The sequence below is a fragment of the Haliotis rubra genome, unplaced genomic scaffold (assembly GCF_003918875.1).
Source record: "Haliotis rubra isolate DU_JTF1 unplaced genomic scaffold, ASM391887v1 Scf607, whole genome shotgun sequence".
NCBI classification, from domain to species: domain Eukaryota; kingdom Metazoa; phylum Mollusca; class Gastropoda; order Lepetellida; family Haliotidae; genus Haliotis; species Haliotis rubra.
In genome coordinates this window covers 36,572-64,305 of record NW_025767310.1, presented here as the reverse complement: position 1 = coordinate 64,305, position 27,734 = coordinate 36,572, and the positions used below count along the sequence as shown (strand labels likewise).

The 27,734-nt window shown below is 39.9% G+C and overlaps 1 long non-coding RNA gene across 1 annotated transcript; it reads left to right on the top strand.

Annotated features, from left to right (window-relative positions):
* The first annotated feature begins 1,248 nt into the window (after positions 1 to 1,248).
* On the top strand, positions 1,249 to 7,058 carry LOC124255725. The gene is made up of 3 exons (XR_006892741.1): positions 1,249 to 1,418; positions 6,007 to 6,112; positions 6,473 to 7,058. It is a non-coding gene; the product is annotated as an uncharacterized LOC124255725 (long non-coding RNA).
* The last annotated feature ends 20,676 nt before the right edge of the window (positions 7,059 to 27,734 follow it).

Genomic DNA, 27,734 nt, shown 5'->3' with positions numbered 1-27,734 from the left:
CCAGGTTGCCTGGGTAGCAGGTAACTATATATAACCAGGTTGCCTGGGTAGCAGGTAACTATATATAACCAGGTTGCCTGGGTAGCAGGTAACTATAATAACCAATGTTCATGGGTAGCAGGTAACTATATATAACCGGTATTCCTGGGTAGCAGGTAACTATATATAACCAGTATTCCTGGGTAGCAGGTAACTATATATAACCGGTATTCCTGGGTAGCAGGTAACTATATATAACCAGTGTTTCTGGGTAAAGGTTACTATATATAACCAGTGTTCCTGGGTAGAAGGTAACTATATATAACCAGTGTTTCTGGGTAAAGGTTACTATATATAACCAGTGTTCCTGGGTAGAAGGTAACTATATATAACCAGTATTCCTGGGTAGCAGTTAAGGGTGAAATATTAACCGTCAAGCGAGTGGTTTCCTCGTTCACTTGGAAAACGGAAGAAATGGTGGTTCTTTCCCATGTTCGATGATGCCGTGCATCCCCAGGCAACGCAATACACCATCGTACCATTTAAAAGAACGACAGAAACAACACGAGTTGTACTACTGTAGCGCTTGGTCTTTGGCAATATGGCGGACTCCAGGCACATTTCACGTCACGAGCGGAAAGGTCACGTGGGTTCCAGCGAAATATGCATAATGGCCGAAGCTGAGATTTACAGAAACTGTTTCTGATGACTTTATCTTTCACCCAGCAAATTATTGCAATTCACTCATATTCTCCTTTAAGGTTGTTATTTCGCATATACCACGAGGTCAAAAACATTCTTATTCTAGTGGAAATATTATTAACTGCAATGTGCAGATATAATAATAAAATAATATAATGAATGGTTTTGTATTTATTTATGGAAGATGTTTCCAATAAAACCATTGAGGTAGAGGCATCGGGCTGTCAACCCCGATCTGCCAAGGGAAAAGTTCTTCTCGAGGTGCGACACCGGGAATAAGGTTAGGCGAACCGAGAGTTGGTCAGATAAGACACACGCACACGTTCTTGTGCAACTCAGCACAGCCAGTTGAGATGACCCATACTACATGACGGGTTCTTACTAAACAACTTTTTCCGTGAGCAATAAAAAAAACGTCCGATTTCAGATCCTGTTGGGTACAGAGGTTTCAGGACCATCTGTCTTACTTATGTTTTCTGCATTTTTCCCAATTTCGAGTTATTTAATCATTTGTCGTTCTCATTTGAACCCAAACGGACTATAAATGTGCGAAATACGTTCCTGCACCAGAATCTCGTGCAAGTCGAGCTCTAAACAATCACGTGCAATGTAAAACCACGTGATTTAAACTGCCATTACAGCAAATGAATTGCGACAAGGAGATGTCTTGACGTCTCATCGAGCTGCGACGACTCTGTTCCAGGCCGGAGTGGATTTTGAAGCAAACTGGTCATCTGGTAAGTATCGTGCCCTACATAGCATTTGTCTATATCTGTATTTGTACTCAGAAAAGCTATACTCATTACCTCCTATCTAGCGGTTCCTTTTTCGAAAATATTAGGATATTGGTAGTCATATTAAGCAAGTTAAATTCACAGATAATGAAGTAATCTAAATTAAATTGAATTGAATTGCCTGTAATGTATTGATGTGTCTTATATGTACATGACTATCTCGTACCACTGTCCTATTCTTCTGATTAACGCTAAGGGACCCTTCATAATTTATGGGTGGGTGTGGGTTATGGGGTGCATGTAAAATGTTAATGCCCCCTAAACTATATGGGAAAGACTTCCTCCCGTAACCCCCGTATTCTTTTTTAATCATTCTATGCCTTTGAATATAGGCCTATGTTTTTTAATGAAAAGAAACCTACCCTAAAACCTAATCCTAAACCCTACCCCTAATCCTAAACCCTACCCTGTCGAAATAATCCTAATAGAATACATTTCAAGCGTGGGGTACGGGTTAAAAAGATAACACTTTATATATAAATAGGCTTCCTAATGACGTCACGGGATTCCCCGTCTCGCCATGAGCGGGCTTTACAAGTTGGAAAATGGCATAAAATAAAAACTGCAATGCGTCGTAAACGTGCACTTATTCCACAAATAAACAATCTGCATAAACAATAATAGCAATACTTAACATAATTATTACGAAATCAGCTCTGCCAAGCGTCACAATACATGTTAGTAGGATCCAAATGCACAGCGACCATCCCACGCCTCTCCCGACTCGGCTGTGATGGCTGCCGTTGTGCTGATCGGTCATTCACACCGGCTACATTAATTTTAATTTTTGCTTCCGAAAAAGTTACTTTATCATCATGTAGCTTAAAGTGTATTTTTAGATTATTTTCTCGATGTCGGGTCGAGTCAAAACTGGCATGGAGACAATCTTGAAGATAAAGGCATTTGATAAATACAGCTGTAATAAAATATGAAGATCGCACGTAACACTGAATTTTTTGGATGTGTAAATAATAACGGCTTTAATTAATTAGCAGAATTCGACGAACCGGAAATGGTTAAGAGTTCCTCCCATTCCCCCATCCCAAATAATATTTATACATATACTAAAATTATTAACAAAACTTAACACAACAATTACTAGAGAACTCACAAATGACTAAATTCCAAAATTTAAGTTAGGGTTAGGTTTAGGGTTGGGTTTAGAGTTAGGTTTAGGGTTGGGGGAACGGAAGGAACTCTTTCCCGGAAATGATATGCCCGGTATTACTTTGCACGGGTATAAATAAAGTGTCACCACGAGTCGCACGAGACGAATATATACACGTTCAACATGTGCTTAAATACCGATGTGGAGCGCCTCGTATCCGATCAGCAATAGCATGTATGTATTGCATTGACTTTCAACAATTTATTAATATTTAGTAGTCCAATAAAAACCAGTTCAGATGCATTATGAAAGTACCGTTATCTTATTTTGGGGGATAGATACGTTTATGTCAACATTGCGCTTCAAAGCAGTTGGCATCGATGCCGAGTAACAGACAAGTTGTCGAGTTGAAATCGAAAGAGGTGTATGGAAATATTGGGGCTATTATGTTATATGAAATCGAAATTGTTTGTTGCGTTTTGAGGCTTCTTTGACCATCCCTGTACTACCTTGAAAACGATACACTTTGTGGCCCTTTACTGAAGTTTCTATTAATATATTTTCTGGAATTCCCCTTTTGAACGTTGTCAATAATATTGCTGTTACAAGTACTAATATAGGTACACATAAAATTAATACGAAAATAGAAAAAATAATATTTTGTATTGTATTTACATATCACATTAAATTGACACAAATGTTTGAGAGATGATCCTGACACAATTGAATGCTTCACTGAACCTCAAGATCCCGACATCGTCGGAAACGTCTTGAAAAATGAAGATATATCACATTTGACTTGAATGTTTAGTTGTGATAAAAAAAATGAAGTGTAATAAATTTTGAAAATACATGTGTTCATGATATATGTTTGTGAAGATAAGAATGGGTACTTACCTTGCTTCCCACTGCGTTAAACATCAGACAGCTATGGCAAACTGGATGCACAACGACAGGTTTGTATGGTATTGTGCTACTTAAAGCAACTGTTTACAGGGTGTATACGTATATATTTCATGCTTTGAATGAGATAGTATAAATGATTGCTTCTATGCATAAATACGTCACAGACCTTAGTACGGGTGTGAAATGACATGTAGGGAGAGAGAGGGAGGGGAGGGGGGCAGGGACGGACGGACGGACGGACTATGTTGTGATTACCCAATATATAACTTGAGGTTTGGTCTTCAGCAACACATGGATGTTTGTCGTAAGATGTGACTAACATGATAAAGTACTCAGGTTCGCTCAGTTGGTTGTAACATGTCATCATATCCACATTGCGTAGTACTTACGATGTCAGTCACTGGTTTGACTGGCCCCAACAATATTATTTGTAGCCCCTTTCATATGGCTTCAATATTGCTGGGTGTTGTGTGAAACGACAAACATATTTAATGGGTTGGAAGGATTCGATGAAACACGGGCATGTGTATAGCTGAATGTGTGATAAATCCTCTTCAAATTCATCTTCTTTTTCTTGTAAAATATGTTATGTAGGAGGTTACATACAACACATGTATGGTATACTGCCATCAAGTATGTTGTAATGTTATGTAGGAGGTTACATACAACACATGTATGGTATACTGCCATCAAGTATGTTGCAATGTTATGTAGGAGGTTACATACAACACATGTATGGTATACTGCCATCAAGTATGTTGTAATGTTATGTAGGAGGTTACATACAATACATGTATGGTATACTGCCATCAAGTATGTTGTAATGTTATGTAGGAGGTTACATACAACACATGTATGGTATACTGCCATCAAGTATGTTGTAATGTTATGTAGGAGGTTACATACAACACATGTATGGTATACTGCCATCAAGTATGTTGCAATGTTATGTAGGAGGTTACATACAACACATGTATGGTATACTGCCATCAAGTATGTTGTAATGTTATGTAGGAGGTTACATACAATACATGTATGGTATACTGCCATCAAGTATGTTGTAATGTTATGTAGGAGGTTACATACAACACATGTATGGTATACTGCCATCAAGTATGTTGTAATGTTATGTAGGAGGTTACATACAACACATGTATGGTATACTGCCATCAAGTATGTTGCAATGTTATGTAGGAGGTTACATACAACACATGTATGGTATACTGCCATCAAGTATGTTGTAATGTTATGTAGGAGGTTACATACAACACATGTATGGTATACTGCCATCAAGTATGTTGCAATGTTATGTAGGAGGTTACATACAACACATGTATGGTATACTGCCATCAAGTATGTTGTAATGTTATGTAGGAGGTTACATACAATACATGTATGGTATACTGCCATCAAGTATGTTGTAATGTTATGTAGGAGGTTACATACAACACATGTATGGTATACTGCCATCAAGTATGTTATGTAATGTTATGTAGGAGGTTACATACAACACATGTATGGTATACTGCCATCAAGTATGTTGTAAATGTTATGTAGGAGGTTACATGCAATACATGTAATGTTATGTAGGAGGTTACATACAACACATGTATGGTATACTGCCATCAAGTATGTTGTAATGTTATGTAGGAGGTTACATACAACACATGTATGGTATACTGCCATCAAGTATGTTGTAATGTTATGTAGGAGGTTACATACAATACATGTATGGTATACTGCCATCAAGTATGTTGCAATGTTATGTAGGAGGTTACATACAATACATGTATGGTATACTGCCATCAAGTATGTAGCAACATAAAACTGAACAGAAAACATTTAACCTTAACATTGTAGATGCATTTTTTGTTATTACTTTTCCAAAGTTGAAAAACTACAAATTAATGAAAACTTTTATTTTATGATAATTAAGGAAATTAGTACATAAACATACTGGTAACTGGTTTAGATAGAGAATTCACAAATATATGGGGCCATGGTAACATCATGTTATCTGTTTGGTAAATACATATTTATACTATACTGAGATGGCATGATTTAAACTCGAACATTATCTGTGTTTTTTTAGCAAACAATGAGTTCATATTCCATTCTTTTCAGGTGGATAAGGATTGATTGCAATAACATAAGTTGTCCAGAAAGTAAGGGGATGTAACTCTTAATACTATTCTTCTGAGGTCACTATGTAATGATGACCAAGTCATTCATTAAGTTGTAAAGAAATATCATGTGTTAGTGAAGCAGACGACCCTCAGCTCCATGCAGTGGTGGGCCTTGGACTTGTTTGGGCAGAGTTGGGTGGTTTTTATTCTCCCTAAAACAGTAGTTTAACATTCTACAAAACCATTCTCATTGTGTATTGAGCTGACAAAACATTTCAAGAAAACATAGGTTGTATTATTTTGGAACTTAGATCTCAGTTTTGTCTACTTTTATGTGAGTGAATAAACCAACTATAACAGGCAGATACAAGAGTTACCTCCCTTCACGCAGATAACAGTTAATTGGGAACAAATGAAGATGGTCAGCAGCATTCTCACCAGTAAGAAGCCCAAAACCGAGGAAGTACGATGAAAAACGGAACACAAGGCTCCAGAAGGTATGTTTTCTTTCTTCCAGTGGAAACATAATTTTAGGGAAAATTTTAAACTTTCTCATAACTAACTCTTCTAATGAAATTTAACGTTATTGGTCAGGGGGAAATGGACTGCTCATAGGCCACAGGGGTCCACCGACTGAACTGTCATTCCATTGGTCAAGAGTTTGTACTAACCCAAAGTGTATTGGTATTTGAGATGTTCATGAAAAATATGCTTGATACTGATGAATGTAATTTGTTGGTAAACGTAATGTTCACGTTCTGGGAATGTATCATGAAATTAATCATTGTTGTAACTCAAATTATTCATTACAAAACTATCTATGAGGATCCTGTATAAACATCTATTTCATTTTTCAGATGATTCAAGTGACCCTGAGGAGAATGGAAAAGGGGAAGGCGGTCCCGCCGGCTCCAATTTATTAACTGCAGTGTGCCGATATTGTAAAAAAATCATTTTGAATGGTTCTGTATTTGTTCATTTATAGAAGATGTTTCCAACAAAAACATTGAGGTAGAGGCATAGGTTTGTCAGACCCGATCTGCCAAGGGAAAAGTTCTTCTCGAGGTGCGATACCGGGAATAAGGTGAGACGAAGCCGAGCCTTGTTCCCGGTATCGCACCGAGAGTTGGTCAGATAACCGCCCTTGGGGGGTTATATGGTAAAACCAACCCCTTGAGAGGTCGTTCACAAAAATTAATAACCCCAGATATTGACCCGATAATCAACCCACATGGTATATCTATGTATAACCAGGTTGCCTGGGTAGCAGGTAACTATATATAACCAGGCTGCCTGGGTAGCAGGTAACTATATATAACCAGTGTTCCTGGGCAGCAGGTAACTTTACTGAACAGCAAAAGAAACTTAAGTTTCGAAAAAATGAAATTTCATGAAGGTAAGCGTTCATGTTTGTGGAACGTTCATGGTAAAGTGACGTCATGATCACCGATGAGATGTCATGCAATTTGACGTCCATACAAAACACTGGCACAAACACAGTGCAGCAAAACCATAATTTTAGCACGTTCATCGACGGTTCTGGATGGAAAGCATGCATTTCACTCTGAGGTATCCTTTATAAAGGTTTGTGTCAAAAAAACAGTTCAGCATTGACGCTAGGAGGTGTACACGCCACACAAACGATGCCTAGACTAACGACTGAGCAGCGAGGAATGGCCATTGGAAAGTTGCACGGAGGTAGCTCTGCAACCGCTGTAGCTAGACAATTGGGCTGTCATTTTACCACCATTACACGACTTGCTCAACGTCATCAGCAAACCGGGGTTGCTGCTAATAGTCCCTGTACCGGACGGCAACGAGTGACAACTCATACGCAAGATCGGTTCATCCGGATCACTCATCTAAGGAACCGAACTCAAGCAGTAACAGTAACAGCAGCCTTAGATCTTGGGTCAAGGGGAGCAGTGTCCAGCGAAACCATTAGGCGTCGTCTTCGGGCTGCTGGAATCCACTGCCGAAGGCCATATGTGGGGCCAATTTTGGCACGTCAACAACGCCAATGACGTTTGCAGCCCTCACACAGCAAGGGTGTCGATGGATTGTCTGGCTCAGAACAACATTAACATTTTGCCATGGCCGTCTCTTTCGCGGATTTGGCTCCCATTGAACATTCTGGGACGAAATTGGACGGAGGATTGGGGCAGGTAGACAGCCACTCACACTTGCACAATTGGAATAGAGATTGGTGTTTGGGCGGAACCAATTGCCTCAGGCATCCTTTCAGACTCTAGTGAACTCAATGAGGCCACGTTGCACGGCCTGTGTGCAAGCTCAAGGTGGCTATACGCGCTACTAAAGAGACTGTCACTTTCCGCGTTCAGGGGTATCTCCAGTTGACGGACTGTGATCAATTTGAACTTATTGCAAGTCAATGTCAACAGCAAATTTTAGCTGTTAAATTGACAGTGTTTCTATAGAATAAATGATTAGACATGATTTTGGTTGTCTTCTATTCGAAAACTTGACAAAAAGCCAGAATTGCGTTTCTTTTGCTGTTCAGTATATATAGCCGGTATTCCTGGGTAGCAGGTAACTATATATAACCAGGTTGCCTGGTTAGCATGTAACTATATATAACCAGTATTCCTGGGTAGCAGGTAACTATATATAACCAGGTTGCCTGGTTAGCATGTAACTATATATAACCAGTATTCCTGCGTAGCATGTAACTATATATAACCAGTATTCCTGCGTAGCAAGTAACTATATATAACCATGTTGCCTGGGTAGCAGGTAACTATATATAACCAGGTTGCCTGGGTAGCCGGTAAGTCCAGAGTTGGGATACTAGTCCAGATTAGTTAATCATCACACTTTCATTAACCCTTATCCCACCAAGTGGGTCATTTGAGGCCCGAAGTGCACTTTGATGACATGAAACTTTGTTTATATAAATGTTCAGTATTCAATGTATTTCTGAAAATAACACTACGGTTTGCTGTGAAAAAGTTTCAATCTTATCATTTTTACCACCAAATAATTACCACCAACAATTTAAAAAGCAAATATTCACTCGCACGCACGCACGCACGCACGCACGCACGCACGCACACACAAATAACAGTAGACAAAATAAATACCTGTCGACAAAGGACAGTAAGATAACTGGACTATAACAGATTAAGACATAAAACTAGCAATATATCATAAAACAATAAAACAATACACTATAAAACTGGGCTCTAGATCGCAAACAACTGTAGGTAGATCATCATACTAGAGACCATGGGGACTTACAATACTGTTGCTACCTGCATGGACTCTAACTGGATTCATACCATCCCTTCAGATGTTAGCGATTTTGAGCAAATTAGCCATGAATTAAACGAACACATATCCTACGATTAGTTCCGATTAATTAGACCGTGAATGACATGGTCTTACGTACCCTCTCAGGGAGAGAATCATTTTACACTACTTCAACCCCGGTTGAGGGAACATCAACCAACAACCTCAGTTATCAATGTATTCGACCATACATTAAAATAAGTTAATATATACAACGCATATAAATCAAAATTTGTGAAGCAACACAATTTCTTTTAAAAAATCCTATAATTAAACGAGACTTTATGCTAAAAAGATCCTTAATAGTTGAAATTTATCCTTTGTGATGGAAAAATCCCAGTTAAAGATGAATCGTGGAGCAAGTTTGAGATTTCGCGAGGTTTTGCTACAACTGCTGCTGCAGATGATGATGGTGGTGGTGCTGATGCAGTACCTTCTGACAGTGGATCAGACCCTGAGTTTATACGGCCTGTTCTGATATTGAAGGAGAACATCTTTCTACTGACACAAGCGGTGAGCACTATGTTGGTAAAGATTGAACAGTCTGGGTGCCGTTCCACTAACCGATCTTAGCCCTATGCCAATCGTAAACCCCTAAAATCCCAATCTTAGTGTGACGTTACGATCGGCATACCGTTCCACTAACCAATCTTACCTAAGTCAATCGTAAAGTTAAGATTCAAAGTCTAAGTTGCTCATGACCAACTTAGGATAGCTAAAATCAATCGTAGAGAAACCAAAATGGTGGCTTTCCTATTCTATGTGAAAAATAAGAGCGAGCATTTCACCGTGAGCGTCCCCTAAAGTCCCCCATGAAATGAATTTGTATATTTCTGTGATGTAAACAAACACTGCGCTGAACAAGCCTTACAAATGTCAGGCCAGTCTGACCACTGTCGTCATGGGAACACAACCGAGCGAGTCGGTGTGACACATTTGTACAACAATATTGCAACGTCATGGTTAAGAATAGGGACAGCCGTGAAGTGAACAATGTTCTGAAGCAAAAAGATACAAATATGCTTGATTTCACTGCGCATATTTGGTGGGGGATTCTGAAGGCAGGCCGCGTGTTATTCAAGCCCACTGACAGATTCTACATACGTTATAGCCTCGTCACGCCTTGTTTATTCTGATTGATAAGGTTCAGGCACATATTAAAGGTTATCTCCCAATTGACAGACACCCATTTGACAGACACTGAACTAGAAGGTTAATTAGGGTAACACCTACGGGTATAATGGAACAGTCCAGTGAGTAGAGCAGGGTGAGTCTGAAACAGGCTCGTTACTGAGAAGTTTGATTGTAAATAGAACTTTGTTGTGATTAAATGATAAATGATTTCTCTTCTCAAAATTGATTTTACTATCAATTACTATCGAATATAAAAACAGGTTTGTCACTGAGAGGTTTGATTGTGTTAATTGATAGAAAAGCCCCCTCCCAATAATAGCATATGTGCAACCGAAGTTAACTGAGAAAACGTTTTGTTGGAGAGATATAGATATGTACATATTTGAAAACATTCTGATTTGCAGTAAATGAGACACCTGCATTGCCATGTAAGATACAATTAATACCAATCATTGTTCTAATTTTAACAATACTTTCTAAAGATTGTAACAGTTTGTCTTTGAGTAGTATACAATGGACATTCAAGTAAGTATTTGAAAATATTTTCACATCCATGGCCACATTAACATGATGCGTCATATTTTAAATATCAATTCTAAATAAATCGTAATTAAGTGCACTCGTCTCATATATATATATATTAATATTGTGTGCAAAACATATAACTTCTTTAGTCCATATGAATAATATTTAGGTTCACATTTGTCTTTATTTCATTTATATGATAGAACAGTGTCGCAATTTCTAATAGCTAAGCTTATGTTTTCAATATGATGATGCCGATTCCCGTTAGACTAGAAGGTTAAACCGAAATGTTTATAAAAATAAACTGTTTTTATATTGCAGCAATACAAATCTTTTCGTCCATCTTTCAAATTAAATAATATAGCTTCAGTTTGTTCCTGTGTTTTTTATTTGGAATATTCCATTATAATATGTAGGTATCAGGTAGTAGATAATCTGTTCACTGAACCATAAATGTTGTTGTTTTAAGGTGTCTGCGAACTGGCTGTCTGCGTAATGGGAGGTCACCATATTAAAAGCTCTGACACAATTGACAGACTTAAAACCTGTTCTCAGTATATTACTTATAATCTCGGCTGTAAATATTCTCGTGTAAATTATAGATCTGTACACAGCTCTTTGAGCATGCCCACTGATGTGGAATAGGCGCACTATAAATATGCAATTATTATTATTACATTATGCTTGATACCCAGCGTTCTCACGCACTTGCACCTGAAACCAAGGTGCTCAGTACCCTAATATTTTGCTCTAGGTTTTTTCTCCACGTTTACACTTGGTTGGAAAAATACCCATGAAGGACCGTGTTAGAATATTGAACTTCAATAACCCATGCCTGTCGTAAGAGGCCACTAACGGGATCGGGTGGTCAGGCTCGCTGACTTGGTTGACACATGTCATCGGTTCCCAACTGCGCAGATCGATGCGCATGCTGTTGATCACTGGATTGTTTGGTCCAGACTCGATTATTTATAGCTAAGATACATAGCGTTCACTAACATGAACGCTCATGTTAGTGAACGCTATGCATCTTAGCTAGATTATTTACAGACCGCCGCCATATAGCTGGACTATTGCTGAGTGCGGCGTAAATCTAAACTCACTCACTCACTCAGTTGGTTCGTAAACTACTTTCTATGATTTGCTAGACTATGCAAAGGGAGATAACGCGTGCCTCGCATTCCTCTATCTCTCGCACGAAAGAGTCTCGATCTAAGCTTGGATCGGATCGTAAGATCGGGACCGGCTACGATCGGCCTAAGATCGGTTAGTGGAACGGGTGTAACTTTTAGCTAAGGCGATTGTAAAATTGGCGTAACTTGCTAAGATTGATCTTAGATAAGATCGGTTAGTGGAACGGCACCCTGGTCATCAATATCTCCGCAATATCATCTCAGGTCCTTTGCAGAAAAGCATCACTTGTGACCATGTTGCACAGGAAGTGGATGCCTTTAACCCTTACCTTTCTAGGTCTGTCATTGGCCAGATAGTCTTGATTACTGATAGAAAAATCACTGTCTCAGTTTCCGATGGGTTTCGTTTTCTACTGCGATGTATTTTTAACACCATTTCTGAGGCGACGTGCTCGTTGTTATATGGAAGTATTGACAGACATGAAGTCACCCGTGCGCGGCGAACCGCGAATTCGCAGTCAACTTGTTTCTTAGAGCCAGACAAGGTGTTGTTAGAGAATCCCCAATGAGACTCTGGTTAATTAATGAAATGTGACGTCACAATTGTTTCTTTATGCGATTGTTGAACGTCATATCATTGCTTTGTTGTTCACATTCCGTTATATATCGCTTTCCGTAAACAGTCGCGGACCAGTCACAGATGGAATTATCCAGATCTCGTACAAGTTCTGTTCAGTTAAACAGAGACTGGAACGGTTCACAAAATGATTTTGAATATCGATTTGACGTAACCACCAGAGGGTATCGAAGAATCGATCCGCAATTGATCTAATCCGTTAGAGTTAGACCGGTCTGTCCTCCAACTATTGATTGTCTATTTGTTTGTATGTTTGACGTCGAACGCGAACTCGGACATATTCCTGGTAGAGGACGGTGGTCTGCTAAATAATTCGTCCAGCAACTATGACCGTGACCAACTGAAACGCAATGGCATGCACCAGCAGTCTCACATCAGTCCTTCTACTTAACTTAGTTATAAGAACTGTACATCAAGTGGTCTTTTATACCTACTGAGGCTAACTATAGTGACACACGCACGCACGCGCACTCACGCGCACTCACATACACACACACAAGTACGTATGTATGTAGATCGAAATGTAAACGGGGAAATTGTAGAACTTATAAATATAGAGTTGAAAATTCATGTATAAAATTAAAAAACATGAAATGACTATTCCATGTACGATATAATTTATGTCATGATATTGGAAACAAACTTAGGGGACAACAGATGAAGACCATAAACACAAGGAGCATCGTTTCTAAGCGCTCACATGGATAAATGCACAACAGGAATGGAAATATACTGGGGAAAAAAATTAAGGGATCACATGTAAGCACAAGTGTTCCTTTATTTTTGTCCAGGTTTTTTCTTGAATGGCATAGCTTGTGAAGAAACCTGGAAACAAATAAAGGAACACTTGTGCTTTAATGTGATCCCATATTTTTCTCTCCCAGTACAGATTATACAAACACAATCACTCACACACTTTGCCAACACCAAACACAAGCCACCCCTTAGTCTGTTTACCAGTTATACCTAGACAACAACGCTCCTTACAGTGATCAACACCACACACTAGCCACCCCTTAGTCTGTTTATCAGTTATACCTAGACAACAACGCTCCTTACAGTGATCAACACCACACACTAGCCACCCCTTAGTCTGTTTATCATTTACACCTAGACAACAACACTCCTTACAGTGATCAACACCACACACTAGCCACCCCTTAGTCTGTTTATCAGTTACACCTAGACAACAACACTCCTTACAGTGATCAGTAGTTTCAAAACCGATCAATGGATCATGCTGAAACATGCAGTGATTGACACAAGACACAACAAGGAAACGTGTTAAAGCCCGACAGTCCCGTCATCAGGTCAGGACACAACACACCGGAGCATCCTGAGTAAGTTACGTTGTGACACTCTGCCGCTTGAAATTGAGAAGATTTGCTCGACCAAGAATTCCGTTGGATGCTAGAATTTGTAAACTATTTAGATATAGTACTGTGGAGGATGAATTCTGGAATTACGTAGAATCCATAGAAAAAGGTTTTCTGCAACGTCTACCAGTCGGCCAGGTAATGTGTCTAATCAATAATATGTTAAACCACTCGCCACACTCCTTGAAACACTGTACAGACGTCCTCAGTGTCACATCTCTTCTTAAATTTATCTGTGTACTCGTATGTATCATCACGTTTTATTGTGGGCTATATTTATTGTATGTACATATGCGTGTGTATCGAATGTATGTGTAGATGTAATACTTTTAGTCAGTACATTATTTTGATATCAAACGAAATCTTGTGTGTCATGGACCTGGTCGACGGATGCCGTTTTAGCTTGTAAATCGGTATGAGACACAATAACATATATTTCTTCTAAACACAATCCCGTCCAGTATGGGTCCAGTCATCAGGTCATGTCAGATAGCATCCGCGGAGGGGGACCAGCAAGGCATCTGTCATCTATTGATGTTCATCTGCCCCTAATATATTTACATTATTATTATTTTTGTTGTTGTCATTGATGCCATTATTATTTATATTGCTGCTGCTATCAGTATAAAAGGTCAATCAACAAACGGTCAACTTGATGAAAAGGACTCATTGCCGACTCCACAAAGCTCAAAGGAATTATTTGGTTTCACTCGTCCTTCATATACCGATTCACAGTGGTTTCATGAACTATGACCTGAGTCGTTTTCTACACTTCAACCATTGAACAAAACGGTCTATACAGAGAGCTTTTTCGATACTAGCTGTACTAAACGTCTGTACAGTTCGACTTTGTTGTGTGACATATCTGACCCTTCAATACAAACCAGGATTCAATATTTTTCACATCATGGTGGAGACTCATGGTGAGTGCACCGACCTCAACACGTTCCGTCCGAGTGCACCTTCTGTATTACAGTCGGTATCTGATAGTAAAAAAAGCGTAGTACCTGGAGATTGCATTACAACCGCCACTGTTTTAGGAACACAGAGCAACTTCCTCGTGATCGGGAGACACCCTGCGTGGCAGGTTGGTATAATTCATTACCCTTGTCCGACTGCTATAACTGAGAGTCAGTGTTTCGGGACAAATTACGTGTGAAAATCATTTGATCAATAATAAACATACAAACAAACGTGCAATTGCTGTAAACAACAACGAAACATTTTCTATAAATCGTGTTTGTTTCGTGTGTGTTGGAAATCAAGATATATGGTTCCTCACATTCACAGGACACACAGAGGTACTCAGTGATATATGGTTTCTCATATTCACTGGACACAGAGGTATTCAGTGATATACAGTTCCTCACATTCACTGGACACACAGAGGTATACAGTGATATACAGTTTCTCACATTCACTGGACACACAGAGGTATTCAGTGAAACATAGTTCCTCACATCTATAAGACACAGAGGTATTCAGTGATATGCAGTTCCTCACATTCACAGGACACACAGAGGGTATTTCGTAATACAAAGTTCCTCACATTCACAGGACACACTGAGGTATTCGGTGATATATGGTTCCTCACATTCACAGGACACACAGATGTATTCAGTGATACATAGTTCCTCATATTCACAGGACACACAGAGGTATTCAGTGATACATAGTTCCTCACATCCACAGGACACACAGATGTATTCAGTGATATACAGTTCCTCACATTCACTAGACACACTGAGGTATTCAGTGATACATAGTTCCTCACATCCACAGGACACACAGATATATTCATTGATATACAGTTCTTCACATTCACGGGACACACAGAGGTATTCGGTGATATACAGTTCCTCACATTCACAGGACACACAGAGGTATTCAGTGATATACAGTTCCTCACATTCCCAGGACACACACAGGTATTCAGTGATATACAGTTCCTCACATTCACAGGACACGCATAGGGTATTCAGTGATATACAGTTTCTCACATCCACAAGACACACAGAGGTATTCAGTGATACATAATTTCTCACATTCACAGGACACATAGAGGTATTCAGTGATACATAGTTCCTCACATCCATAAGACACAGAGGTATTCCGTGATATGCAGTTCCTCACATTCACAGGCCGAACAGAGGGTATTCATTGATACATAGCTCCTCACATTCACACGACAAAACAGGTATTCAGTGATGTAAAATTCCTTACATTCACAGGAATCACAGAGGTATTCTGCGAAATACATTTCCTCACACTCACAAGACACACAGTTGTCTTCTGTGATAAACACTTGCTCTCATTCACAGGACACACAGAGGTATTCGGTGATACATAGTTTCTCATATTCACTGGACACACAGATATATTCATTGATATACAGTTCTTCACATTCACGGGACACACAGAGGTATTCAGTGATATACAGTTCCTCACATTCACAGGACACACAGAGGTATTCAGTGAAATATAGTTCCTCACATTCACAGGACACACAGAGGTATTCAGTGATATACAGTTCCTCACATTCACTTGACACACAGAGGTATTCAGTGATACATAGTTTCTCATATTCACAGGAGACACAGAGGTATTCAGTGATACATAGTTCCTCACGTCCACAGGACACACAGAGATATTCAGTGATATACAGTTCCTCCCATTCACAGGACACACAGAGGTATTCAGTGATAAATAGTTTCTCATATTTACTGGACACAGAAGTATTCAGTGATATACAGTTCCTCACATTCACTGGACACACAGAGGTATTCAGTGATATACAGTTTCTCATATCACAGGACACATAGAGGTATTCAGTAATACATAGTTCCTCACATCCATAAGACACAGAGGTATTCCGTGATATGCAGTTCCTCACATTCACAGGACTCACAGAGGTATTCGGTGATACATAGTTCCTCACCTCCACAAGACACACAGAGGTATTCAGTGATATATACCTCCACAAGACACACAGTTCCTCACATTCACAGGACACACAGAGGTACTCAGTGATATGTGGTTCCTCACCTTCACCAGGACACACAGATGTATTCAGTTATACATAGTTCCTAATATTCACAGGACACAGAGGTATTCCGTGATATTTGGTTCCTCACGTCCACAGGACACACAGAGATATTCAGTGATTTACATTTCTTCACATTCACAGGACACACAGAGATATTCAGTGATATACAGTTCCTCACATTCACAGGAGACACTGAGGTATTCAGTGATATACAGTTCCTCACATTCACAGGACACACAGAGATATTCAATCATATACAGTTCCTCACATTCAAAGGGCACACAGAGGTATTCAGGGATATACAGTTCCTCACATTCACAGGACACACAGAGGTATTCAGTGATATACAGTTCCTCACATTCACAGGACACACAGAGGTATTCAGTGATACATAGTTTCTCATATTCACAGGACACAGAGGTATTCAGTGATATACAGTTCCTCACATTCACTGGACAAAGAGAGGTATTCAGTGATACACAGTTTCTCACATCCACAAGACACACAGAGGGTATTCCGGGATACATAATTTCTCACATTCACAGGACACATAGCGGTATTCAGTGATACATAGTTCCTCACATCCATAAGACACAGAGGTATTCCGTGATATGCAGTTCCTCACATTCACAGGCCGAACAGAGGGTATTCATTGATACATAGCTCCTCACATTCACACGACAAAACAGGTATTCAGTGATGTAAAATTCCTTACATTCACAGGAATCACAGAGGTATTCTGCGAAATACATTTCCTCACACTCACAAGACACACAGTTGTCTTCTGTGATAAACACTTGCTCTCATTCACAGGACACACAGAGGTATTCGGTGATACATAGTTTCTCATATTCACTGGACACACAGATATATTCATTGATATACAGTTCTTCACATTCACGGGACACACAGAGGTATTCAGTGATATACAGTTCCTCACATTCACAGGACACACAGAGGTATTCAGTGAAATATAGTTCCTCACATTCACAGGACACACAGGGGTATTCAGTGATATACAGTTCCTCACATTCACTTGACACACAGAGGTATTCAGTGATACATAGTTTCTCATATTCACAGGAGACACAGAGGTATTCAGTGATACATAGTTCCTCACGTCCACAGGACACACAGAGATATTCAGTGATATACAGTTCCTCCCATTCACAGGACACACAGAGGTATTCAGTGATACATAGTTTCTCATATTTACTGGACACAGAAGTATTCAGTGATATACAGTTCCTCACATTCACTGGACACACAGAGGTATTCAGTGATATACAGTTTCTCATATCACAGGACACATAGAGGTATTCAGTAATACATAGTTCCTCACATCCATAAGACACAGAGGTATTCCGTGATATGCAGTTCCTCACATTCACAGGACTCACAGAGGTATTCGGTGATACATAGTTCCTCACCTCCACAAGACACACAGAGGTATTCGCTTATATATTGTTCCTCACATTCACAGGACACACAGAGGTACTCAGTGATATGTGGTTCCTCACCTTCACCAGGACACACAGATGTATTCAGTTATACATAGTTCCTAATATTCACAGGACACAGAGGTATTCCGTGATATTTGGTTCCTCACGTCCACAGGACACACAGATATATTCATTGATATACAGTTCTTCACATTCACGGGACACACAGAGGTATTCAGTGATATACAGTTCCTCACATTCACAGGACACACAGAGGTATTCAGTGAAATATAGTTCCTCACATTCACAGGACACACAGGGGTATTCAGTGATATACAGTTCCTCACATTCACAGGACACACAGAGGTATTCAGTGAAATATAGTTCCTCACATTCACAGGACACACAGGGGTATTCAGTGATATACAGTTCCTCACATTCACTTGACACACAGAGGTATTCAGTGATATACAGTTCCTCACATTCACTGGACACACAGAGATATTCATTGCTACATAGTTTCTCACATTCACAGGACACACAGAGGTATTCAGTGATACATAGTTTCTCACATTCACAGGACTCACAGAGGGTATTCAGTGATACATAGTTCCTCACATCCATAAGACACAGAGGTATTCCGTGATATGCAGTTCCTCACATTCACAAGACACACTGAGGTACTCAGTGATATGTGGTTCCTCACCTCCACAAGGACACACAGATGTATTCAGTGATACATAGTTCCTCATATTCAGAAAACACACAGAGGTATTCAGTGATACCATAGTTCCTCACATCCACAGGACACACAGAGGTATTCAGTTATATACAGTTTCTGACATTCACAGGACACACTGAGGTATTCAGTGATATACAGTTCCTCACATTCACAGGACACACAGAGGTATTCAGTGATATATATGTTCTCTTATTCACAGGAGACACAGAGGTATTCAGTGATACATAGTTCCTCACTTCCACAGGACACACAGAGATATTCAGTGATATACTGTTCATCACATTCACAGGACACACAGAGGTATTCAGTGATACATAGTTTCTCACATTCACAGCACTCACAGAGGTATTCAGTGATACATAGTTCCTCACATTCACAGGACTCACAGAGGTATTCAGTGATATAGAGTTCTTCACATTCACAGGACAAACAGAGGTATTTAGTGATATACAGTTCCTCACATTCACAGGAATCACAGAGGTATTTAGTGATATACAGTTCCTCACATTCACAGGACACACAGAGGTATTCATTGCTACATAGTTTCTCACATTCACAGGACTCACAGAGGTATTCAGTGATACATAGTTCCTCACATCCATAAGACACAGAGGTATTCCGTGATATGCTGTTCCTCACATTCACAAGGACACACAGATGTATTCAGTGATACATACTTCCTCATATTCACAAAACACACAGAGATATTCAGTGATACCATAGTTCCTCACATTCACAGGACACACAGAGGTATTCAGTTATATACAGTTCCTCCCATTCACAGGACACACAGAGGTATTCAGTTATATACAGTTCCTAACATTCACAGGACACACTGAGGTATTCAGTGATATACAGTTCCTCACATTCACTGGACACACAGAGGTATTCAGTTATATACAGTTCCTCACAATCACTGACATTCACAGGACACACTGAGGGTATTCAGTGATATACAGTTCCTCACATTCACAGGACACACAGAGGTATTCAGTGATACATAGTTTCTCATATTCACAGGAGACACAGAGGTATTCAGTGATACATAGTTCCTCACCTCCACAGGACACACAGAGATATTCAGTGATATACAGTTCCTCCCATTCACAGGACACACAGAGGTATTCAGTGATGCATAGTTTCTCATATTTACTGGACACAGAAGTATTCAGTGATATACAGTTCCTCACATTCACTGGACACACAGAGGTATTCAGTGATATACAGTTTCTCATATCACAGGACACATAGAGGTATTCAGTAATACATAGTTCCTCACATCCATAAGACACAGAGGTATTCCGTGATATGCAGTTCCTCACATTCACAGGACTCACAGAGGTATTCGGTGATACATAGTTCCTCACCTCCACAAGACACACTGAGGTATTCGCTTATATATTGTTCCTCACATTCACAGGACACACAGAGGTACTCAGTGATATGTGGTTCCTCACCTTCACCAGAACACACAGATGTATTCAGTTATACATAGTTCCTAATATTCACAGGACACAGAGGTATTCCGTGATATTTGGTTCCTCACGTCCACAGGACACACAGAGATATTCAGTGATTTACATTTCTTCACATTCACAGGACACACAGAGATATTCAGTGATATACAGTTCCTCACATTCACAGGAGACACTGAGGTATTCAGTGATATACAGTTCCTCACATTCACAGGACACACAGAGATATTCAATCATATACAGTTCCTCACATTCAAAGGGCACACAGAGGTATTCAGTGATATACAGTTCCTCACATTCACAGGACACACAGAGGTATTCAGTGATATACAGTTCCTCACATTCACAGGACACACAGAGGTATTCAGTGATACATAGTTTCTCATATTCACAGGACACAGAGGTATTCAGTGATATACAGTTCCTCACATTCACTGGACAAAGAGAGGTATTCAGTGATACACAGTTCCTCACATTCACAGGACACACAGAGGGTATTCCGGGATACATTGTTCCTCACATCCACAAGGAAAGCAGAGGTATTCAGTGATATACAGTTCCTCACATCCAAAAGACAAACAGAGGTTTTCAGTGATATCCAGTTCCTCACATTCACAGGACAAACAGAGGTATTCAGTGATACATGGTTACTCACATCCACAGGACAAACAGGGGTATTCAGTGATATACAGTTCCTCACATTCACTGGACACTCAGAGGTATTCAGTGATACATAGTTCCTCACATTCACAGGACACACAGAGGTATTCAGTGATATACAGTTCCTCACATTCAGAGGACACACATAGGTATTCAGTGATATACAGTTCCTCACATTCACTTGACACACAGAGGTATTCAGTGATAAATAGTTCCTCACATCTATAAGACACAGAGGTATTCCGTGATATGCAGTTCCTCACATTCACAGGACACACAGAGGGTATTTCGTGATACAAAGTTCCTCACATTAACAGGACACACTGAGGTATTCGGTGATATATGGTTCCTCACATTCACAGGACACACAGATGTATTCAGTGATACATAGTTCCTCATATTCACAAAACACACAGAGATATTCAGTGATACATAGTTCCTCACATCCACAGGACACACAGAGATATTCAGTGTTATACACTTCTTCACAATCACGGGACACACAGAGGTATTCAGTGATATACAGTTCTTCACATTCACAGGACAGACAGAGGTATTCAGTGATATACAGTTCCTCACATTCACAGGACACACAGAGGTATTCAGTGATATACAGTTCCTCACATTCACAGGACACACTGAGATATTCAGTGATATATAGTTTATCACATCCATAGGACACACAGAGATATTCAGTGATATAGAGTTCTTCACATTCACAGGACAAACAGAGGTATTTAGTCATATACAGTTCCTCACATCCACAGGAATCACAGAGGTATTTAGTGATATACAGTTCCTCACATTCACAGGACACACAGAGGTATTCATTGCTACATAGTTTCTCACATTCACAGGACTCACAGAGGTATTCAGTGATACATAGTTCCTCACATCCATAAGACACAGAGGTATTCCGTGATATGCTGTTCCTCACATTCACAAGGACACACAGAGGTATTCGGTGATATATGGTTCCTCACATCCACATCACACACTGAGGTATTCCGTGATATTTGGTTCCTCACATTCACAGGACACACAGAGGTACTCAGTGATATGTGGTTCCTCACCTCCACAAGGACACACAGATGTATTCAGTGATACATACTTTCTAATATTCACAAAACACACAGAGATATTCAGTGATACCATAGTTCCTCACATCCACAGGACACACAGAGGTATTCAGTTATATACAGTTCCTAACATTCACAGGACAAACTGAGGTATTCAGTGATATACAGTTCCTCACATTCACAGGACACACAGAGGTATTCATTGATACATAGTTTCTCTTATTTACAGGAGACACAGAGGTATTCAGTGATACATAGTTCCTCACTTCCACAGGACACACAGAGATATTCAGTGATATACAGTTCATCACATTCACAGGACACACAGAGGTATTCAGTGATACATATTTTCTCACATTCACAGGACTCACCGAGGTATTCAGTGATACATAGTTCCTCACATCCATAAGAGACATAGGTATTCCGTGATATGCAGTTCCTCACATTCACAAGGACACACAGAGGTATTCGGTGATATATGGTTCCTCACATCCACAAGACACACTGAGGTATTCCGTGATATTTGGTTCCTCACATTCACAGGACACACAGAGGTACTCAGTGATATGTGGTTACTCACCTCCACAAGGACACACAGATGTATTCAGTGATACATAGTTCCTCATATTCACAAAACACCCAGAGATATTCAGTGATACCATAGTTCCTCACATCCACAGGACACACAGAGGTATTCAGTTATATACAGTTACTGACATTCACAGGAGACACTGAGGTATTCAGTGATATACAGTTCCTCACATTCACAGGACACACAGAGGTATTCAGTGATACATAGTTTCTCATATTCACAGGAGACACAGAGGTATTCAGTGATACATAGTTACTCACGTCCACAGGACACACAGAGATATTCAGTGATATGCAGTTCCTCCCATTCACAGGACACACAGAGGTATTCAGTGATACATAGTTTCTCATATTCACTGGACACAGAAGTATTCAGTGATATACAGTTCCTCACATTCACTGGACACACAGAGGTATTCAGTGATATACAGTTTCTCATATCACAGGACACATAGAGGTATTCAGTAATACATAGTTCCTCACATCCATAAGAAACAGAGGTATTCCGTGATATGCAGTTCCTCACATTCACAGGACTCACAGAGGTATTCGGTGATACATAGTTCCTCACCTCCACAAGACACACAGAGGTATTCGCTTATATATTGTTCCTCACATTCACAAGACACACAGAGGTACTCAGTGATTTGTGGTTCCTCACCTTCACCAGGACACACAGATGTATTCAGTTATACATAGTTCCTAATATTCACAGGACACAGAGGTATTCCGTGATATTTGGTTCCTCACGTCCACAGGACACACAGAGATATTCAGTGATTTACATTTCTTCACATTCACAGGACACACAGATATATTCAGTGATATACAGTTCCTCACATTCACAGGAAACACTGAGGTATTCAGTGATATACAGTTCCTCACATTCACAGGACACACAGAGATATTCAATCATATACAGTTCCTCACATTCAAAGGGCACACAGAGGTATTCAGTGATATACAGTTCCTCACATTCACAGGACACACAGAGGTATTCAGAGATACATAGTTTCTCATATTCACAGGACACAGAGGTATTCAGTGATATACAGTTCCTCACTTTCACTGGACACACAGAGGTATTCAGTGATAAATAGTTCCTCACATCCACAGGACACACAGAGATATTGAGTGATATACAGTTCTTCACAATCACGGGACACAGAGAGGTATTCAGTGATATACAGTTCTTCACATTCAGAGGACAGACTGAGGTATTCAGTGATATACAGTTCCTCACATTCACAGGACACACAGAGGTATTCAGTGATATACAGTTCCTAACATTCACAGGACACACTGAGGTATTCAGTGATATACAGTTTATCACATTCAAAGGACACACGGAGGTATTCAGTGATATACAGTTCCTAACATTCACAGGACACACAGAGGTATTCAGTGATATACAGTTCCTCACATTCACAGGACAAACTGAGGTATTCAGTTATATACAGTTCCTGACATTCACAGGACACACTGAGGTATTCAGTGATATACAGTTCCTCACATTCACAGGACACACAGAGGTATTCAGTGATACATAGTTTCTCATATTCACAGGAGACACAGAGGTATTCAGTGATACATAGTTCCTCACGTCCACAGGACACACAGAGATATTCAGTGATATACAGTTCCTCCCATTCACAGGACACACAGAGGTATTCAGTGATGCATAGTTTCTCATATTTACTGGACACAGAAGTATTCAGTGATATACAGTTCCTCACATTCACTGGACACACAGAGGTATTCAGTGATATACAGTTTCTCATATCACAGGACACATAGAGGTATTCAGTAATACATAGTTCCTCACATCCATAAGACACAGAGGTATTCCGTGATATGCAGTTCCTCACATTCACAGGACTCACAGAGGTATTCGGTGATACATAGTTCCTCACCTCCACAAGACACACAGAGGTATTCGCTTATATATTGTTCCTCACATTCACAGGACACACAGAGGTACTCAGTGATATGTGGTTCCTCACCTTCACCAGGACACACAGATGTATTCAGTTATACATAGTTCCTAATATTCACAGGACACAGAGGTATTCCGTGATATTTGGTTCCTCACGTCCACAGGACACACAGAGATATTCAGTGATTTACATTTCTTCACATTCACAGGACACACAGAGATATTCAGTGATATACAGTTCCTCACATTCACAGGAGACACTGAGGTATTCAGTGATATACAGTTCCTCACATTCACAGGACACACAGAGATATTCAATCATATACAGTTCCTCACATTCAAAGGGCACACAGAGGTATTCAGTGATATACAGTTCCTCACATTCACAGGACACACAGAGGTATTCAGTGATATACAGTTCCTCACATTCACAGGACACACAGAGGTATTCAGTGATACATAGTTTCTCATATTCACAGGACACAGAGGTATTCAGTGATATACAGTTCCTCACATTCACTGGACAAAGAGAGGTATTCAGTGATACACAGTTCCTCACATTCACAGGACACACAGAGGGTATTCCGGGATACATTGTTCCTCACATCCACAAGGAAAGCAGAGGTATTCAGTGATATACAGTTCCTCACATCCAAAAGACAAACAGAGGTTTTCAATGATATCCAGTTCCTCACATTCACAGGACAAACAGAGGTATTCAGTGATATATAGTTTATCACATCCACAGGACAAACAGGGGTATTCAGTGATATACAGTTCCTCACATTCACTGGACACTCAGAGGTATTCAGTGATACATAGTTCCTCACATTCACAGGACACACAGAGGTATTCAGTGATATACAGTTCCTCACATTCAGAGGACACACATAGGTATTCAGTGATATACAGTTCCTCACATTCACTTGACACACAGAGGTATTCAGTGATAAATAGTTCCTCACATCTATAAGACACAGAGGTATTCCGTGATATGCAGTTCCTCACATCACAGGACAGGACACACAGAGGTATTTCGTGACACAAAGTTCCTCACATTAACAGGACACACTGAGGTATTCGGTGATATATGGTTCCTCACATTCACAGGACACACAGATGTATTCAGTGATACATAGTTCCTCATATTCACAAAACACACAGAGATATTCAGTGATACATAGTTCCTCACATCCACAGGACACACAGAGATATTCAGTGTTATACACTTCTTCACAATCACGGGACACACAGAGGTATTCAGTGATATACAGTTCTTCACATTCACAGGACAGACAGAGGTATTCAGTGATATACAGTTCCTCACATTCACAGGACACACAGAGGTATTCAGTGATATACAGTTCCTCACATTCACAGGACACACTGAGATATTCAGTGATATATAGTTTATCACATCCATAGGACACACAGAGATATTCAGTGATATAGAGTTCTTCACATTCACAGGACAAACAGAGGTATTTAGTCATATACAGTTCCTCACATCCACAGGAATCACAGAGGTATTTAGTGATATACAGTTCCTCACATTCACAGGACACACAGAGGTATTCATTGCTACATAGTTTCTCACATTCACAGGACTCACAGAGGTATTCAGTGATACATAGTTCCTCACATCCATAAGACACAGAGGTATTCCGTGATATGCTGTTCCTCACATTCACAAGGACACACAGAGGTATTCAGTGATATATGGTTCCTCACATCCACATCACACACATGGACACACAGGGTATTCCGTGATATTTGGTTCCTCACATCCACATCACAGGACACATTCACAGAGGTACTCAGTGATATGTGGTTCCTCACCTGCACAAGGACACACAGATGTATTCAGTGATACATACTTTCTCATATTCACAAAACACACAGAGATATTCAGTGATACCATAGTTCCTCACATCCACAGGACACACAGAGGTATTCAGTTATATACAGTTCCTAACATTCACAGGACAAACTGAGGTATTCAGTGATCTACAGTTCCTCACATTCACAGGACACACAGAGGTATTCATTGATACATAGTTTCTCTTATTTACAGGAGACACAGAGGTATTCAGTGATACATAGTTCCTCACTTCCACAGGACACACAGAGATATTCAGTGATATACAGTTCATCACATTCACAGGACACACAGAGGTATTCAGTGATACATATTTTCTCACATTCACAGGACTCACCGAGGTATTCAGTGATACATAGTTCCTCACATCCATAAGAGACATAGGTATTCCGTGATATGCAGTTCCTCACATTCACAGAACACACAGAGGTATTCGGTGATATATGGTTCCTCACATCCACAAGACACACTGAGGTATTCCGTGATATTTGGTTCCTCACATTCACAGGACACACAGAGGTACTCAGTGATATGTGGTTACTCACCTCCACAAGGACACACAGATGTATTCAGTGATACATAGTTCCTCATATTCACAAAACACCCAGAGATATTCAGTGATACCATAGTTCCTCACATCCACAGGACACACAGAGGTATTCAGTTATATACAGTTACTGACATTCACAGGAGACACTGAGGTATTCAGTGATATACAGTTCCTCACATTCACAGGACACACAGAGGTATTCAGTGATACATAGTTTCTCATATTCACAGGAGACACAGAGGTATTCAGTGATACATAGTTACTCACGTCCACAGGACACACAGAGATATTCAGTGATATACAGTTCCTCCCATTCACAGGACACACAGAGGTATTCAGTGATACATAGTTTCTCATATTCACTGGACACAGAAGTATTCAGTGATATACAGTTCCTCACATTCACTGGACACACAGAGGTATTCAGTGATATACAGTTTCTCATATCACAGGACACATAGAGGTATTCAGTAATACATAGTTCCTCACATCCATAAGAAACAGAGGTATTCCGTGATATGCAGTTCCTCACATTCACAGGACTCACAGAGGTATTCGGTGATACATAGTTCCTCACCTCCACAAGACACACAGAGGTATTCGCT